This window comes from Schistocerca gregaria, chromosome 10 (assembly GCF_023897955.1).
Source record: "Schistocerca gregaria isolate iqSchGreg1 chromosome 10, iqSchGreg1.2, whole genome shotgun sequence".
In the NCBI taxonomy this organism is placed as follows: Eukaryota; Metazoa; Arthropoda; class Insecta; order Orthoptera; family Acrididae; genus Schistocerca; species Schistocerca gregaria.
The window spans coordinates 614662-632325 of NC_064929.1; positions in this window are offsets into that span (position 1 = coordinate 614662).

Consider the following 17664-nt stretch of genomic DNA (forward strand, 5'->3'; position numbering starts at 1 on the left):
CGTGAGTGAATACAACAGTCACCTTGCGCACTTTCCTCCATGGGAGTAATGTCTCAAACAGTCTACGCTTTGATCGTTCCCTGGAAGACCAGTAGTAGTGTCCGATGCACATCGGAAGGCACTCTGTAATCTGTGGACTATCAGAATGTTGATGAAAGACAGAAATTGCATCGGGATTGAATACAACAGTCACCATGCACATTTTCCGACATGTGAGTAATGTCTCAAACAGTCTACGCTTTGATCGTTCCCTGGAAGACCAGTAGTAGTGTCCGATGCACATCTGAAGGCACTCTGTAATCTGTGGACTTTCAAAGTGTTGATGAAACACAAAAATTGCATCGGGATTGTATACAACATTCACCATGCAGGCTTTTCTCCATGGGAGTAATGTCTCAAACTGTCTACGCTTTGATCGTTCCCTGGAAGACCTATAGTAGTTTCCGATGTACATCTGGAGGCATTCTGTAAGCTGTGGACCTTCAAAGTGTTGATAAAACACAGAAGTTGCATAGGGATGGAATACACCAGTCACCATGCGCACTTTCCTAAATGATGGTAATGTCCCAAACAGTCTACGCTTTGATCGTTCCCTGGAAGACCAGTAGAAGTTTCCGATGCACATCTGGAAGCATTCTGTAATCTGTGGACATTAATAGTGTTGATGAAACACAGAAATTGCATCGGGATTGAATACAACAGTCACCATGCGCACTACCCTCCATGTGAGTAATGTCTCAAACAGTCTACGCTTTGATCGTTCCCTGGTAGACCAGTAGTAGTTTCCGATGCACATCTCGTGGCATTCAGTAATCTGTTTACTATCAGAGTGTTGACGAATCTCAGAAATTGCATCGGGATTGAATACAACAGTCACCATGCGCACTTTCCTCCACGGGAGTAGTGTCTCAAACTGTCTACTCTTTGATCGTTCCCTGGAAGACCAGTAGTAGTTTCAGATGCACATCTGGAGGCATTCTATAAACTGTGGAGTACCAGAGTGTTGATGAAACACAGAAATTGCATCGGGATTGAATACAGCAGTCACCATGCGCACTTTCTACCATGGGAGTAATGTCTCAAACAGTCTACGCCTTGATCGTTCCCTGGAAGACCAGTAGTAGTTTCAGATGCACATCTGGAGGCATTCTATAAACTGTGGAGTACCAGAGTGTTGATGAAACACAGATATTGCATCTGGATTGAATACAACAGTCACCATGCACATTTTCAGACATGGGAGTAATGTCTTAAACAGTCTACGCTTTGATTGTTCCCTGGAAGATCAGTATTAGTTTCCAATGCACATCTGGAGGCATTCTGTAATCTGTGGACTATCAGAGTGTTGATGAAACACAGAAATTGTATCGTGAGTGAATACAACAGTCACCATGCACACTTTCCTCCATGGGAGTAATGTCTCAAACAGTCTACACTTTGATCGTTCCTTGAAGGCCAGTAGTAGTTTCTGATACAGATCTGGAGGCATTCTGTAATCTGTGGACTTTCAATGTGTTGATGTAACACAGAAATTGCATCGGGATTGTATACAACTGGCACCATGCAGGCTTTTCTCCATGGGAGTAATGTCTCAAACTGTCTACGCTTTTATCGTTCCCTGGAAGACCAGTAGTAGTTTCCGAAGACCATCTGCAGTCATTCTGTAATCTGTGGACAATCAGAGTGTTTAATAAACACAGTAATTGCATCGGGATAGAATACAACAGGCACCATGCGGGCTTTTCTCCACAGGAGTAATGTCTCAAACTGTCTATGCTTTGATCGTTCCCTGGAAGACCAGTAGTAGTTTCCTATGCACATTTGGAGGCATTCTGTAATCTGTGGACTTTCAAAGGGTTGATGAAACACAGAAACTGCATCGGTATTGTATACAACAGGCACCATGCAGGCTTTTCTCCATGGGAGTAATGTCTCAAACTGTCTACGCTTGGATCGTTCCCTGGAAGACCAGTAGTAGTTTCCGAAGCCCATCTTCAGTCATTCTGTAATCTGTGGACAATCAGAGTGTTGAATGAACACAGTAATTGCATCGGAATAGAATACAACAGGCACCATGCGTGCTTTTCTTCACGGGAGTAATGTCTCAAAATATCTATGCTTTGATCGTTCCCTGGAAGACCAGGAATAGTTTCCTATGCACATTTGGAGGCATTCTGTAATCAGTGGACTATCAGAGTGTTGATAAAACACAGAAATTGCATCGGGATTGAATACAACAGTCACCATGCGCACATTTCTCAATGGGAGTAATGTCTCGAACAGTCTACGCTTTGATCGATCCCTGGAAGACCAGTAGTAGTTTCCGATGCACATCTGGAGGCATTCTGTAATCTGTGGACCTTCAAAGTGTTGACGCAACACAGAAATTGCGTCGGGATGGAATACAACAGTCATCATGCGCCCTTTCCTCCATGGGAGTAATGTCTCAAACAGTCTACGCCTTGATCGTTCCCTGGAAGACCAGTAGTAGTTTAGGATGCACATCTGGAGGTATTCTGTAATCTGTGGACTAGCAGAGTGTTGATGAAACACAGAAATTGCATCAGGATTGAATACAACAGTCACTATGTTCACATTCCTCCATGGGAGTAATGTCTCAAACAGTCTACGATTTGATCGTTCCCTAGAAGACCAGTAGTAGTTTCCGATGCACATCTGGAAGCATTCTGTAATCTGTGGACATTAATAGTGTTGATGAAACACAGAAATTGCATCGGGATTGAATACAACAGTCACCAAGCGCACTTTCCTCCATGTGACTAATTTCTCAAACAGTCTACGCTTTGATCGTTCCCTGGAAGACCAGTAGTAGTTTCCGATGCACATCTGGAGGCATTCTGTAATCTGTGGACTATCAGAGTGTTGATGAAACACAGAAATTGCATCGGGATTTAATAGAACAGTCACCATGCGCACTTCCCTCCATGGGAGTAATGTCTCAAACAGTCTACGGTTTGGTCGATCCCTGGAAGACCAGTAGTAGTTTCCGATGCACATCTGGAGACATTCTGTAATCTGTGGACTCTCAGAGTGTTGATGAAACACAGAAATTGCACCGGGATTGTATACAACAAGCAACATGCAGGCTTTCCTCCATGGGAGTAATGTCTCAAACTGTGAACGCCTTGATCGTTCCCTGGAAGACCAGTAGTAGTTTCCGAAGCCCTTCTAAATTCATTCTGTAATCTGTGGACAAACAGAGTGTTGATTAAACACAGAAATATCATCGGGATTGAATACAACTGGCACCATGCCGCCTTTTCTCCACGGGAGTAATGTCTCAAACTGTCTACGCTTTGATTGTTCACTGGAAGACCAGTAGTAGTTTCCGATTCACATTTGGAGATATTCTGTAATCTGTGGACTGTCAGAGTGTTGATAAAACACAGAAATTGCATCGGGATTGTATACAACAGTCACCATGCGCACTTTCCTCCATGGGAGTAATGTCTCAAACAGTCTATGCTTTGATCGTTTCCTGGAAAACCAGTAGTAGTTTCCGATGCACATTTGGAGAAATTCTGTAATCTGTGGACTATCAGAGTGTTGATAAAACACAGAAATTGCATCGGGATTGAATACAACAGTCACCATGTGCACTTTCCTCCATGTGAGGAATGTCTTAAACAGTCTACGTTTTGATCGTTCCCTGGAAGACCAGTAGTAGTTTCCGATGCACATCTGGAGGCATTCTGTAATCTGTGGACTATCAGAGTCTTGATGAAACACAGAAATTGCATCGGGATTGAATACAACAGTCACCATGCGCACTTTCCTCCTTGGGAGTAATGTCTCAAACTGTCTACGATTTGATCGTTCCCTGGAAGACCAGTAGTAGTTTCCGATGCACATCTGGAAGCATTCTGTAATATGTGGACCTTCAAAGTGTGGATGAAACACAGAAATTGCATCGGGATGGAATACAACAGTCACCATGCGCACTTTTCTCCATGGGAGTAATCTCTCAAACAGTCTACACTTTGATCGTTTCCTGGAAGACCAGTAGTAGTTTCTGATACAGATCTGGAGGCATTCTGTAATCTGTGGACTTTCAATGTGTTGATGTAACACAGAAATTGCATCGGGATTGTATACAACTGGCACCATGCAGGCTTTTCTCCATGGGAGTAATGTCTCAAACAGTCTACGATTTGATCGTTCCCTGGAAGACCAGTAGTAGTTTCCGATGCACATCTGGAGAAATTCTGTAATCTGTGGACCTTGAAAGTGTTGATGAAACACAGAAATTGCATCGGCATGGAATACAACAGTCACCATGCGCACTTTCCTCCATGTTAGTAATGTCTCAAACAGTCTACGATTTGATCGTTCCCTGGAAGACCAGTAGTAGTTTCCGATGCACAACTGGAGGAATTCTGTAATCTGTGGGCTTTCAAAGTGTTGATGAAACACAGAAATAGCATCGTGATTGAATACAACAGGCACCATGCGGGCTTGTCTCCATGGGAGTAATGTCTCAAACTGTCTACGTTTTGATCGTTCCCTGGAAGAACAGTAGTAGTTTCCGATGCACATCTGGAGTTATTATGTAATCTGTGGACTATCAGAGTGTTGATTAAACACAGAAATAGCATCGTGATTGAATACAACAGGCACCATGCGGGCTTGTCTCCACGGGAGTAATGTCTCAAACTGTCTACGCTTTGATCGTTCCCTGGAAGTCCAGTAGTAGTTTCCGATGCACATTTGGAGGCATTCTGTAATCTGTGGACTATCAGAATGTTGATAAAACACAGAAATTGCATCGGGATTGAATACAACAGTCACCATGCGAACATTCCTCCATGGGTGTAATGTCTCAAACAATCAACGCTTTGATCGTTCCCTGGAAGACCAGTAGTAGTTTCCGATGCACATCTGGAGGCATTCTGTAATCTGTGGACCTTCAAAGTGTTGATGAAACACAGAAATTGCATCGGGATTGAATACAACAGTCACCATGCGCACTTTCCTCCATGTGAGTAATGTCTCAAACAGTCGACGCTTTGATCGTTCCCTGGAAGACGAGTAGTAGTTTCCGATGCACATCTGGAGGCATACTGTAATCTGTGGACTATCAGGGTGTTGATGAAACACCGAAATTGCATCGGGATTGAATACAACAGTCACCATGCGCACTTACCTGCATGGGAGTAATGTCTCAAAGAGTTTACACTTTGATCGTTCCCTGGAAGACCAGTAGTAGTTTCCGATGCACATCTGGAGGCATTCTGTTATCTGTGGACCTTCAAAGTGTTGATGAAACACAGAAATTGCATCGGCATGGAATACAACAGTCACCATGCGCACTTTCCTCCATGTTAGTAATGTCTCAAACAGTCTACGCTTTGATCGTTCCCTGGAAGACCAGTAGTAGTTTCCGATGTGCATCTGGAGGCATTCTGTAAGCAGTGGACTTTCAAAGTGTTGATAAAACACAGAAGTTTCATCGAGATTGAATACAACAGTCACCATGTGCAATTTCCTCCATGAGAGTAATGTCTCAAACAGTCTACGCTTTGATCGTTCCCTGGAAGACCAGTATTAGTTTCCGATGCACATCTGGAATCATTCTGTAATCTGTGGACCTTCAGAGTGTTGATGAAACAAAGAAATTGCATCGGGATTGTATACAACAGTCACCATGCGCACTTTCCTCCATGGGAGTAATGTCTCAAACAGTCTATGCTTTGATCGTTTCCTGGAAGACCAGTAGTAGGTTCTGATACAAATTTGGAGGCATTCTGTAATCTGTGGACTATCAGATTGTTGATAAAACACAGAAGTTGCATCGGGATTTAATACAACAGTCACTATGCGCACATTCCTCCATTGGAGTAATGTCTCAAACAGTGTACGATTTGATCGATAACTGGAAGACCAGTAGTAGTTTCCGATGCACATCTGGAGGCATTCTGAAATCTGTGGACCTTCAAAGTGTTGATGAAACACAGAAATTGCATCGGGATGGAATACAACAGTCACCATGCGCACTTTCCGCCATGGGAGTAAAGTCTCAAACAGTCTACGCTTTGATCGTTCCCTGGAAGACCAGTAGTAGTTTCCGATGCACATATGAAGGCTTTCTGTAATCTGTGGACCTTCAAAGTGTTGATGAAACACAGAAATTGCATCGGGATGGAATACAACAGTCACCATGCGCACTTTCCTCCATGTTAGTAATGTCTCAAACAGTCTACGATTTGATCGTTCCCTGGAAGACCAGTAGTAGTTTCCGATGCACATCTGGAGAAATTCTGTAATCTGTGGACCTTCAAAGTGTTGATGAAACACAGAAATTGCATCGGCATGGAATACAACAGTCACCATGCGCACTTTCCTCCATGTTAGTAATGTCTCAAACAGTCTACGATTTGATCGTTCCCTGGAAGACCAGTAGTAGTTTCCGATGCACAACTGGAGGAATTCTGTAATCTGTGGACTTTCAAAGTGTTGATGAAACACAGAAATAGCATCGTGATTGAATACAACAGGCACCATGCGGGCTTGTCTCCATGGGAGTAATGTCTCAAACTGTCTACGTTTTGATCGTTCCCTGGAAGAACAGTAGTAGTTTCCGATGCACATCTGGAGTTATTATGTAATCTGTGGACTATCAGAGTGTTGATTAAACACAGAAATAGCATCGTGATTGAATACAACAGGCACCATGCGGGCTTGTCTCGAAGGGAGTAATGTCTCAAACTGTCTACGCTTTGATCGTTCCCTGGAAGTCCAGTAGTAGTTTCCGATGCACATTTGGAGGCATTCTGTAATCTGTGAACTATCAGAATGTTGATAAACACAGAAATTGCATCGGGATTGAATACAACAGTCACCATGCGAACATTCCTCCATGGGAGTAATGTCTCAAACAGTTTACGCTTTGATGGTTCCCTGGATGACCAGTATAAGTTTCCGATGCACATCTGAAGGCATTCTGCAACCTGTGTACTATCAGAGTGTTGATGAAACACAGAAATTGCATCGGGATGGAATGCAACAGTCACCATACGCACTTTCTTCCATGAGAGTAATGTCTCAAACAGTCTACGCTTTGATCGTTCCCTGGAAGACCAGTAGTAGTTTCTGATGCACATCTGGAGGCATTCTGTAATCTGTGGACTTTCAAAGTGTTGATGAAACACAGAAATTGCATCGGGTTTGTTACAACAGGCACCATGCAGGCTTTTCTCCATGGGAGTAATGTCTCAAAGTGTCTACGCTTTGATCGTTCCCTGGAAGAACAGTAGTAGTTTCGGAAGCCCATCTCTAGTTATTCTGTAATCTGTGGACAATCACAGTGTAGATTAAACACAGAAATAGCATCGGGATTGAATACAACAGGCACCATGTAGCTTTTTTCCACGGGAGTAATGTCTCAATCCGTCTACGCTTTGATCGTTCCCTGGAAGACCAGCAGTAGTTTCCGATGCACATCTGGATTCATTCTGTAATCTGTGGACCTTCAAAGTGTTGATGAAAAACAGAAATTGCATCGGGATTGAATACAACAGTCACCATGCGCACTTTCCTCCATGTGAGTAATGTATCAAACAGTCTACGCTTTGATCGTTCCCTGGAAGAACAGTAGTAGTTCCCGATGCACATCTGGAGGCATTCTGTAATCTGTGGAAGATCAGAGTGTTGATGAAACACAGAAATTGCATCGGGATTGAATACAAGAGTCGCTATGCGCACTTTCCACCATGGGAGTAATTTCTCAAACAGTCTACGCTTTGATCGTTCCCTGGAAGACCAGTAGTAGTTTCCGATGTACATCTGGGGGCATTCTGTAATCTGTGGACTATCAGTGTGTTGATGAAACAGAAGTTGCATCGGGATTGAATACAACAGTCACCATGCGCACTTTCCTCCATGCGAGTAATGCCTCATACGATCTACGCTTTGATCGTTCCCTGGAAGACCAGTAGTAGCTTCCGATGCACATCTGGAGGCATTTTGTAATCTGTGGACTATCAGAGTGTTGACGAAACGTAGAAATTGCATCGGGAATGAATACAACAGTCACCATGCGCAATTTCCTCCATGGGAGTAATGTCTCAAACAGTCTACGATTTGATCGTTCCCTGGAAGACCAGTAGTAGTTTCTGATGCACATCTTGAGGCATTCTGTATACTGTGGACCTTCAAAGTGTTGATGAAACACAGAAATTGCTTCGGGATTGAATACAACAGTCACCATGTGCACTTTCCTAAATGGGAGTAATGTCTCAAACAGTCTACGCTTTGATCGTTCACTGGAAGACCAGTAGTAGTTTGTGACGCACATCTTGAGGCATTCTGTAACCTGTGGACCTTCAAAGTGTTGATAAAACACAGAAGTTGCATCGGGATTGAATACAACAGTCACCATGCGCACTTTTTTTATGTTAGTAATGTCTCAAACAGTCTACGATTTGATCGTTCCCTGGAAGACCAGTAGTAGTTTCCGATGCACATATGAAGGCATTCTGTAATCTGTGGACCTTCAAAGTGTTGATGAAACACAGAAATTGCATCGGGATGGAATACAACAGTCACCATGCGCACTTTCCTCCATGTTAGTAATGTCTCAAACAGTCTACGATTTGATCGTTCCCTGGAAGACCAGTAGTAGTTTCCGATGCACATCTGGAGAAATTCTGTAATCTGTGGACCTTCAAAGTGTTGATGAAACACAGAAATTGCATCGGCATGGAATACAACAGTCACCATGCGCACTTTCCTCCATGTTAGTAATGTCTCAAACAGTCTACGCTTTGATCGTTCCCTGGAAGACCAGTAGTAGTTTCCGATGTACATCTGGAGGCATTCTGTAAGCAGTGGACTTTCAAAGTGTTGATAAAACACAGAAGTTTCATCGAGATTGAATACAACAGTCACCATGTGCAATTTCCTCCATGAGAGTAATGTCTCAAACAGTCTACGCTTTGATCGTTCCCTGGAAGACCAGTATTAGTTTCCGATGCACATCTGGAATCATTCTGTAATCTGTGGACCTTCAGAGTGTTGATGAAACAAAGAAATTGCATCGGGATTGAATACAACAGTCACCATGCGCACTTTCCTCCATGGGAGTAATGTCTCAAACAGTCTATGCTTTGATCGTTTCCTGGAAGACCAGTAGTAGGTTCTGATACAAATTTGGAGGCATTCTGTAATCTGTGGACTATCAGATTGTTGATAAAACACAGAAGTTGCATCGGGATTTAATACAACAGTCACTATGCGCACATTCCTGATGGGAGTAATGTCTCAAACAGTGTACGATTTGATCGATAACTGGAAGACCAGTAGTAGTTTCCGATGCACATCTGGAGGCATTCTGAAATCTGTGGACCTTCAAAGTGTTGATGAAACACAGAAATTGCATCGGGATGGAATACAACAGTCACCATGCGCACTTTCCGCCATGGGAGTAAAGTCTCAAACTGTCTACGCTTTGATCGTTCCCTGGAAGACCAGTAGTAGTTTCCGATGCACATATGAAGGCATTCTGTAATCTGTGGACCTTCAAAGTGTTGATGAAACACAGAAATTGCATCGGGATGGAATACAACAGTCACCATGCGCACTTTCCTCCATGTTAGTAATGTCTCAAACAGTCTACGATTTGATCGTTCCCTGGAAGACCAGTAGTAGTTTCCGATGCACATCTGGAGAAATTCTGTAATCTGTGGACCTTCAAAGTGTTGATGAAACACAGAAATAGCATCGTGATTGAATACAACAGGCACCATGCGGGCTTGTCTCCATGGGAGTAATGTCTCAAACTGTCTACGTTTTGATCGTTCCCTGGAAGAACAGTAGTAGTTTCCGATGCACATCTGGAGTTATTATGTAATCTGTGGACTATCAGAGTGTTGATTAAACACAGAAATAGCATCGTGATTGAATACAACAGGCACCATGCGGGCTTGTCTCCACGGGAGTAATGTCTCAAACTGTCTACGCTTTGATCGTTCCCTGGAAGTCCAGTAGTAGTTTCCGATGCACATCTGGAGTTATTATGTAATCTGTGGACTATCAGAGTGTTGATTAAACACAGAAATTGCATCGGCATGGAATACAACAGTCACCATGCGCACTTTCCTCCATGTTAGTAATGTCTCAAACAGTCTACGATATGATCGTTCCCTGGAAGACCAGTAGTAGTTTCCGATGCACAACTGGAGGAATTCTGTAATCTGTGGACTTTCAAAGTGTTGATGAAACACAGAAATAGCATCGTGATTGAATACAACAGGCACCATGCGGGCTTGTCTCCATGGGAGTAATGTCTCAAACTGTCTACGTTTTGATCGTTCCCTGGAAGAACAGTAGTAGTTTCCGATGCACATCTGGAGTTATTATGTAATCTGTGGACTATCAGAGTGTTGATTAAACACAGAAATAGCATCGTGATTGAATACAACAGGCACCATGCGGGCTTGTCTCCACGGGAGTAATGTCTCAAACTGTCTACGCTTTGATCGTTCCCTGGAAGTCCAGTAGTAGTTTCCGATGCATATTTTGGAGGCATTCTGTAATCTGTGGACTATCAGAATGTTGATAAACACAGAAATTGCATCGGGATTGAATACAACAGTCACCATGCGAACATTCCTCCATGGGTGTAATGTCTCAAACAGTCAACGCTTTGATCGTTCCCTGGAAGACCAGTAGTAGTTTCCGATGCACATCTGGAGGCATTCTGTAATCTGTGGACCTTCAAAGTGTTGATGAAACACAGAAATTGCATCGGGTTTGTTACAACAGGCACCATGCAGGCCTTTCTCCATGGGAGTAATGTCTCAAAGTGTCTACGCTTTGATCGTTCCCTGGAAGAACAGTAGTAGTTTCGGAAGCCCATCTCTAGTTATTCTGTAATCTGTGGACAATCACAGTGTAGATTAAACACAGAAATAGCATCGGGATTGAATACAACAGGCACCATGTAGCTTTTTTCCACGGGAGTAATGTCTCAATCCATCTACGCTTTGATCGTTCCCTGGAAGACCAGCAGTAGTTTCCGATGCACATCTGGATTCATTCTGTAATCTGTGGACCTTCAAAGTGTTGATGAAAAACAGAAATTGCATCGGGATTGAATACAACAGTCACCATGCGCACTTTCCTCCATGTGAGTAATGTATCAAACAGTCTACGCTTTGATCGTTCCCTGGAAGAACAGTAGTAGTTCCCGATGCACATCTGGAGGCATTCTGTAATCTGTGGAAGATCAGAGTGTTGATGAAACACAGAAATTGCATCGGGATTGAATACAACAGTCGCTATGCGCACTTTCCACCATGGGAGTAATTTCTCAAACAGTCTACGCTTTGATCGTTCCCTGGAAGACCAGTAGTAGTTTCCGATGTACATCTGGGGGCATTCTGTAATCTGTGGACTATCAGTGTGTTGATGAAACAGAAGTTGCATCGGGATTGAATACAACAGTCACCATGCGCACTTTCCTCCATGCGAGTAATGCCTCATACGATCTACGCTTTGATCGTTCCCTGGAAGACCAGTAGTAGCTTCCGATGCACATCTGGAGGCATTTTGTAATCTGTGGACTATCAGAGTGTTGACGAAACGTAGAAATTGCATCGGGAATGAATACAACAGTCACCATGCGCAATTTCCTCCATGGGAGTAATGTCTCAAACAGTCTACGATTTGATCGTTCCCTGGAAGACCAGTAGTAGTTTCTGATGCACATCTTGAGGCATTCTGTATACTGTGGACCTTCAAAGTGTTGATGAAACACAGAAATTGCTTCGGGATTGAATACAACAGTCACCATGTGCACTTTCCTAAATGGGAGTAATGTCTCAAACAGTCTACGCTTTGATCGTTCACTGGAAGACCAGTAGTAGTTTGTGACGCACATCTTGAGGCATTCTGTAACCTGTGGACCTTCAAAGTGTTGATAAAACACAGAAGTTGCATCGGGATTGAATACAAAAGTCACCATGCGCACTTTCTTCCATGAGAGTAATGTCTCAAACAGTGTACGCTTTGATCGTTCCCTGGAAGACCAGTAGTAGTTTCCGATGCACATCTGGAGGTATTCTGTAATTTGTGGACTATCAGAGTGTTAATTAAAGACAGAAATTGCATCGGGATTGAATACAACAGTCACCATGCACATTTTCCAACATGGGAGTAATGTCTCAAACAGTCTACGCTTTGATCGTTCCCTGGAAGATCAGTAGTAGTTTCCGATGTACATCTGGAGGCATTCTGTAAGCAATGGACCTTCAAAGTGTTGATAAAACACAGAAGTTGCATCGAGATTGAATACAACACTCACCATGCGCACTTTCCTCCACGGGAGTAATGTCTCAAACAGTCTACGCTTTGTTCGTTAACTGGAACACCAGTAGTAGTTTCCGATGCACATCTGGAGGCATTCCGCAATCTGTGGACTTTCAAAGTGTTGATGAAACACAGAAATTGCATCGGGATAGTATACAACAGGCACCATGCAGGCTTTTCTCCATGGGAGTAATGTCTCAACATGTCTACGCTTTGATCGTTCCCTGGAAGACCAGTAGTAGTTTCCGATGTACATCTGGAGGCATTCTGTAAGCAATGGACCTTCAAAGTGTTGATAAAACACAGAACTTGCATCGAGATTGAATACAACACTCACCATGCGCACTTTCCTCCATGGGAGTAATGTCTCAAACTGTCTACGCTTTGATCGTTCCCTGGAAGAACAGTAGTAGTTTCCGATGCACATCTGGAGTTCTTCTGTAATCTGTGGACTATCAGAGTGTTGCTTAAACACAGAAATAGCATCGTGATTGAATACAACAGGCACCATGCGGGCTTGTCTCCACGGGAGTAATGTCTCAAACTGTCTACGCTTTGATCGTTCCCTGGAAGTCCAGTAGTAGTTTCCGATGCACATTTGGAGGCGTTCTGTAATCTGTGGACTATCAGAATGTTGATAAAACACAGATATTGCATCGGGATTGAATACAACAGTCACCATGCGCACATTCCTACATGGGTGTAATGTCTAAAACAGTCAACGCTTTGATCGTTCCCTGGAAGACCAGTAGTAGTTTCCGATGCACATCTGGAGGCATTCTGTAATCTGTGGGCCTTAAAAGTGTTGATGAAACACAGAATTTGCATCGGGATGGAATACAACAGTCACCATGCGCACTTTCCTCCATGGGGGTAATGTCTCAAATTGTCGACGCTTTGATCGTTCCCTGGAAGACCAGTAGTAGTTTCCGATTCACATCTGGAGGCATTCTGTAATCTGTGGACCTTAAAAGTGTTGATGAAACACAGAAATTGCATCGGGATTGAATACAACAGTCACCATGCGCACTTTCCTCCATGTGAGTAATGTCTCAAACAGTCGACGCTTTGATCGTTCCCTGGAAGACGAGTAGTAGTTTCCGATGCACATCTGGAGGCATTCTGTAATCTGTGGACTATCAGAGTGTTGATGAAACAGAGAAATAGCATCGGGATTGAATACAACAGTCACCATGCGCACTTTCCTCCATGGGAATAATGTTTCAAACAGTCTACGCTTTGATCGATCCCTGGCACACAAGGGATCCAGTTTCCGATGCACATCTGGAGGCATTCTGTAATCTGTGGACTATCAGAGTGTTGATGAAAGACAGAAATTGCGTCGGGATTGAATACAACAGTCACAATGCACACTTTCCAAAATGGGAGTAATGTCTCAAACAGTCTACGCTTTGATCGTTCCCTGTAAGACCAGTTGTAGTTTCCGATGTACATCTGGAGGCATTCTGTAAGATGTAGACCATCAAAGTGTTGATAAAACACAGAAATTGCATCGGGATTGAATACAACAGTCACCATGCGCACTCACCTCCATGGGAGTAATGTCTCAAACAGTCTACGCTTTGATCGTTCCCTGGAAGACCAGTAGTAGTTTCTGATACACATCTGGAGGCATTCTGTATTCTGTGGACTATCAGTGTGTTGATGATACACAGAAATTGCATCGGGATTGAATACAACAGTCACCATGTGCACTTTCCTCCATGGGAGTAATGTCTCAAACAGTCTACGCTTTGACCGTTCCCTGGAAGACTAGTACTAGTTTCCGATGCACATCAGGAGGCATTCTGTAACCTGTGGACTTTCAAAGTGTTGATGAAACACAGAAATTCCATCGGGATTTAATACAACAGTCACCTGCGCACTTTCCTCCATGGGAGTAATGTCTCAAACAGTTTACGCTTTGATGGTTCCCTGGAAGTCCAGTATAAGTTTCCGATGCACATCTGAAGGCATTCTGCCACCTGTGGACTATCTGAGTGTTGATGAAACACAGATATTGCATCGGGATGGAATACAACAGTCACCATGCGCACTTTCCTCCATGGGTGTAATGTCCCAAACAGTGTTTGCTTTGCTCGTTCCCTGGAAGACCAGTAGTAGTTTCCGATGCACATCTGGAGGCATTCTGTTATCTGTGGACTCTCACAGTGTTGATGAAAGACATAAATTGCATCGGGATTGAATACAACAGTCACCATGCACATTTTACAAAATGCTAGTAATGTCTCAAACAGTCTATGCCTTGATCGTTCCCTGGAAGACCAGTAGTAGTTTCCGATGTACATCTGGAGGCATTCTGTAAGCAGTGGAACTTCAAAGTGTTCATAAAACACAGAGGTTGCATCGAGATTGAATACAACAGTCACCATGCGCACTTTCCTCCATGGGAGTAATGTCTCAAACAGTCTACGCTTTGATCGTTCCCTGGAAGACCAGTAGTAGTTTCCGATGCACATCTGGAGGCATTCTGTAATCTGTGGACTTTCAAAGTGTTGATGAAACACAGAAATTGCATCGGGATTGTTACAACAGGCACCATGCAGGCTTTTCTCCATGGGAGTAATGTCTCAAAGTGTCTACGTTTTGATCGTTCCCTGGAAGAACAGTAGTAGTTTCGGAAGCCCATCTCTAGTTATTCTGTAATCTGTGGACAATCACAGTGTAGATTAAACACAGAAATAGCATCGGGATTGAATACAACAGGCACCATGTAGGCTTTTCTCCACGGGAGTAATGTCTCAAACCGTCTACGATCTGATCGTTCCCTGGAAGACCAGTATTAGTTTCACATGCACATCTGGAGGCATTTTCTAATCTGTGGACTAACACAGTGCTGATGAAACAGAGAAATTGCATTTGGATTGAATACAACAGTCACCATGCGCACATTCCTCCATGGGAGTAATGTATCAAACAGTCAACGCTTTTATCGATCCCTGGAAGACCTGTAAGAGTTTCCGATGCACATCTGGAGGTATTCTGTAATCTGTGGACTATCAGAGTGTTAATTAAAGACAGAAATTGCATCGGGATTGAATACAATAGTCACCATGCACATTTTCCAACATGGGAGTAATGTCTCAAACAGTCTACGCTTTGTTCGTTACCTGGAACACCAGTAGTAGTTTCCGATGCACATCTGGAGGCATTCTGCAATCTGTGGACTTTCAAAGTGTTGACGAAACACAGAAATTGCATCGGGATTGTATACAACAGGCACCATGCAGGCTTTTCTCCGTGGGAGTAATGTCTCAAACTGTCTACGTTTTGATCGTTCACTCGAAGAACAGTAGTAGTTTCCGATGCACATCAGGAGTTATTCTGTAATCTGTGGACTATCAGAGTGTTGATTAAACACAGAAATAGCATCGTGATTGAATACAACAGGCACCATGCGGGCTTGTCTCCACGGGAGTAATGTCTCAAACTGTCTACGCTTTGATCGTTCCCTGGAAGACCAGTAGTAGTTTCTGATACACATCTGGAGGCATTCTGTAATCTGTGGACTATCAGTGTGTTGATGATACACAGAAATTGCATCGGGATTGAATACTACAGTCAACATGTGCACTTTCCTCCATGGGAGTAAAGTCTCAAATAGTCTACGCTTTGATCGTTCCCTGGAAGACTAGTACTAGTTTCCGATGCACATCAGGAGGCATTCTGTAACCTGTGGACTTTCAAAGTGTTGATGAAACACAGAAATTCTATCGGGATTTAATACAACAGTCGCCATGCGCACTTTCCTCCATGGGAGTAATGTCTCAAACAGTTTACGTTTTGATGGTTCAATGGAAGACCGGTATAAGTTTCCGATGCACATCTGAAGGCATTCTGCAACCTGTGGACTATCAGAGTGTTGATGAAACACAGAAATTGCATCGGGATGGAATACAACAGTCACCATGCGCACTTTCCTCCATGGGAGTAATGCCTCATACGGTCTACGCATTGATCGTTCCCTGGAAGACCAGTTGTAGTTCCTGATGCACATCTGGACTCATTCTGTAATCTGTGGACTACCAGAGTGTTGATGAAACACAGAAATTGCATCGTGATTGAATACAACAGTCACCATGCGCACTTTCCTCCATGGGAGTAATGTCCCAAACAGTCTTTGCTTTGCTCGTTCCCTATAAGACCAGTAGTAGTTTCCGATGCACATCTGGAGGCATTCTGTTATCTGTGGACTCTCACAGTGTTGATGAAAGACAGAAATTGCATCGGGATTGAATACAACAGTCACTGTGCACATTTTCCAAAATGCTAGTAATGTCTCAAACAGTCTATGCTTTGATCGTTCCCTGGAAGACCAGTAGTAGTTTCCGATGTACATCTGGAGGCATTCTGTAAGCAGTGGAACTTCAAAGTGTTGATAAAACACAGAAGTTGCATCGAGATTGAATACAACAGTCACCATGCGCACTTTCCTCCATGGGAGTAATGTCTCAAAGAGTCTACGCCTTGATCGTTCCCTAGAAGACCAGTAGTAGTTTCCGATGCACATCTGGAGGCATTCTGTAGTCTGTGGACCTTCAAAGTGTTGCTGTAAAACAGAAATTGCATCAGAATTGAATACAACAGTCACCATGCGCACTGTCCTCCATGTGAGTAATGTATCAAACAGTCTACGCTTTGATCGTTCCCTGGAAGAACAGTAGTAGTTTCCGATGCACATCTGGAGGCATTCTGTAATCTGTCGACTATCAGAGTGTTGGTGAAACACAGAAATTGCATCGGGATCGAATACAACAGTCGCCATGCGGACTTTCCCCCATGGAAGTAATGTCTCAAACAGTCTACGATTTGATCGTTCCCTGGAAGACCAGTAGTAGTTTCAGATGCACATCTGGCGGAATTCTGTAATCTGTGGACCTTCAAAGTGTTGATGAAACACAGAAATTGCATCGGCATGGAATACAACAGTCACCATGCGCACTTTCCTCCATGTTAGTAATGTCTCAAACTGTCTACGCTTTGATCGTTCCCTGGAAAACCAGTAGTAGTTTCCGATGTACATCTGGAGGCATTCTGTAAGCAATGGACCTTCAAAGTGTTGATAAAACACAGAAGTTGCATCGAGATTGAATACAACACTCACCATGCGCACTTTCCTCCATGGGAGTAATGTCTCAAACTGTCTACGCTTTGATCGTTCCCTGGAAGAACAGTAGTAGTTTACGATGCACATCTGGAGTTATTCTGTAATCTGTGGACTATCAGAGTGTTGATTAAACACAGATATAGCATCGTGATTGAATACAACAGGCACCATGCGGGCTTGTCTCCACGGGAGTAATGTCTCAAACTGTC